General features: G+C 40.1%; 1 protein-coding gene across 1 annotated transcript in view; it reads left to right on the plus strand.

Annotated features, from left to right (window-relative positions):
* WDPCP (WD repeat containing planar cell polarity effector) overlaps positions 1-3171 on the plus strand; it is a 249435-nt gene that overhangs the window by 27986 nt on the left and 218278 nt on the right. The window lies entirely within an intron of this gene.

Here is a 3171-nt window from a genome sequence, read left to right on the forward strand (position 1 = left end):
ATATAATTTTACTTTTCCTTGCTTGTGATTGCAAAATGCAATTCTTTGCAAAGTGAATTTTCACCACATTCACTAAGCTAAGGGAAAATTCCCTTGCAAAGTGAACAGCCTATTTGCCTTGTCTGAAAACAGAACACACAAAAAAATGTTGCTAGTGGGCGCTTTTCAGATGGATTAATGTGTGCTCTACCATAGAGGTGAATAAATCCTCTCCTGACTGTGGGGTTGATTTACTAACCTTATAAACACACCACGAACATGTATACACCTCTGTAGTGTGTTCCCTCCCAGCATGATCTATGGGTGGAATCTAAACACCTTTGTAGTGTGTACACACCCAGCAGGTGTGTTGTGCAAAGCCTTTCATGAATTTGCTGGGTGATGTTGTGTAAATTAGCTCTATGTTGTGTTGCTTGCGTTGATGAATGCAGGAATGTAAATGCATGAGCTAACCATTTTTGTCTAAACTGTGAAGCAGCATTATATATGCATCATGTGCATGCTTTTTCCATATATGGCATTAGTGGAAATATGCTTTTAGAGACTTTTTGGTTGATAAATACGTTTTGCTGTGTAAAAATCACACGCACCTGGTGCGTGCGTGTGTTTAGGTTAGTAAATCACCCCCTGTGTGTCTCCATGCAGTGACTGCTCGGCAAATGTGACTGCATGGCACCCATATCAGCTCCTTGTAAGTGCATCTCATGTACTAATGCGTGTCTATGTTGTACAGTTTGTGACAGTGGAATTGGATTATTTGCTAAAATAAGTTTAGAAATGGACAATGTATTCAACAAGTCTAATATGTGCATTTAAATTCAGGTATAAGGTTCCCATAGACATTAGTTGATCAGCTGTCAGTTTTGTCTGGGAAAAGTCATTGATTTTATTGAATAACCTCAGACACACTTCAGGTCATCAGACAATTCTTTGTATTGTTTATAAATAATCAGATCACTGGAAAGCTTTATTGCAATGTGTAATCTGATGATGATGATTATTATTAGTTTTATTACAAATGCTTTTATTATTTATAGTAGTTTAAACAAGAACAGAAAAAAAGTCAATGGTATTGCTGAAATCACACAATGGGGCTGATTTACTAAAGACAAATAGCCTGTTCACTTTGCAGGGGAATTTTCCCTTAGTTTAGTCAATGTGGTGAAATTCACTTTGTAAAGAATACTCAATCATGTGAAAAGAGAATTAGAAAAACATATTTTTGTTTTCTCGTGATTGGATAATTGAAGTCAGCAGAGCTTCACCTCATTCACTAAGCTAAAGGACACTTCCCCTGCACAGTGAACAGCCTATTTGCCTTTAGCAACCCCACTTTGACTTACCATTAAACAATGATCTCATTTGATTTTGTATTCCAGTCCCAAAAATACATAGTGAATATGATATAGCTAATAATAGTGTAGAAATCCAGTTAAAGTGGAAGTAAGGTAAAAAAACAAACAAACTGCTGATCGGCAAGCTTTTTATGACAGAACAGAGTGTGTAAATCTCTTCTGTCATAAAAGCTCTTTTCTTCCATTCAGCAGTTTTTTTTGTCTGTACATGGAGCCCAGTGCACAGACCCAATGTGCTCTTAAGCTGGGTTTACATCATCATGGCCCAACCAATTAATCGGCCAAAGACTTGAAACCTAGAACAAGAGGAAGATGGAAGCACCGGCGAGGGAGGGTGCAGCACTGATGGGGATCGGTTAGGCAGGTAAGTCTGCCATAATGTGCTAATGTCCGTGCATACTAGCACATTATGATTAAAAGCTTCAGAGGGCTTTCTTTTAAAAAAAACAAAAACCTTCCTTCCACTTTAAGGAAGAACTCCGGGCAAATAAAGTCTTAACCCTTGCAGTGTGCCTTCCTCTGCACTGCAAGGGTTAAGTGCTCCTTTTGAGGAGCTAAAATAACAGAGATACTCACCCGAACCACGATCCCGGCTGGTTGCTAGACAGGTCCCTTCAACCTCGTTCTCCCTCTGCTCAGGCAAGGAATGTCCCTCAGTGTCCTTGCATCCTATACACTTTATAGAAAGAACGTGATGACTCACAGGACCTTAGACCGCTGGGGCGGAGGGGGAGACAGGCAGAAGGGATCGGTCTCTCAGCATCCGCACGTCCAATACAGTGTAATGACTCATGGGTCTTTAGACTGCCGGAACGAGGAGAGGAGAATGAGGCTGCAAAGGCCGGTCTAGCAGCCTGCTGGATGTGAGGTTTGGGTGAGTATAACTTTGTTATTTTTGTACCTAGACAAAATGAGCACTTAACCCTTGCAGTGCAGAGATAGCCCCACTGCAAGGGTTAATATTTTATTTGCCCGAAGTTCTTCTTTAACATTATTGGCGTTCATATCTCAAGAAATGTGGAATTTTTAATAATTTATAAATTTATAATAATTTAATAATTCCACCAAGATGTTTGGTTGTATAACTCCAATAAAGCTGATGATGATTGAAATCATAATCAATGTATTTAAACCAAGTGGAAACATGCCTTATCATTGAACCGGTTGGGTATTTATACTGAGAGCTATTGGGTTTCCTAGCGTGTTGATTAATGATAGCAGACAAATAAGAGCACAAAGCCGCTATTACAGCAAAATACTTTCTTAAATAAGGCGCTAAACCCCACAGGGCAACAGAATACAGCGAGACAAACAAGAAACACAACAAAAAGCCACGGACAGCAGAGTGAGTGGCGGGGCCCCTAATAAGATGTATCAGGTGACACTTTTTGCTTTGTAGTGTAGGTGAACAGCCTGCTGTACCCCTTGTGATTCACAGATCGCTCTCCACTGATGTCATTCTCTCTCTCGCTCTTTTTTTCTTCTTCTTGTTTTGCCGCTGAGTGCTGCACTCTGGCTCTAATCTTTCCTTTAATGGAGATTCCAAACTCCTTAGGTACGGCAATGAGATTTGAACAATCTCGAACAGGATTTTTATCACACTGTTCAGCTTCAGTGCAGAGTATCAAGGCAAGCATGGAAAACAAATTGCAGAGGCTACAACTAAGAGAGCACCTTTTAATCTCTCTGTTGTATTTCCGCGAGGTGTGTCGTGTGCGTTTCTTTAACATACGGACCGTATACCTGTGGAGAAAAAAAAACAGCAAACCACACTGGAATGCACATCTTTTTCTAATATGTCACAAAGGTGGAATCA

This window comes from Nanorana parkeri, unplaced genomic scaffold (genome assembly GCF_000935625.1).
Source record: "Nanorana parkeri isolate BGI_ZX_2015 unplaced genomic scaffold, ASM93562v1 scaffold11, whole genome shotgun sequence".
Lineage (NCBI taxonomy): Eukaryota > Metazoa > Chordata > Amphibia > Anura > Dicroglossidae > Nanorana > Nanorana parkeri.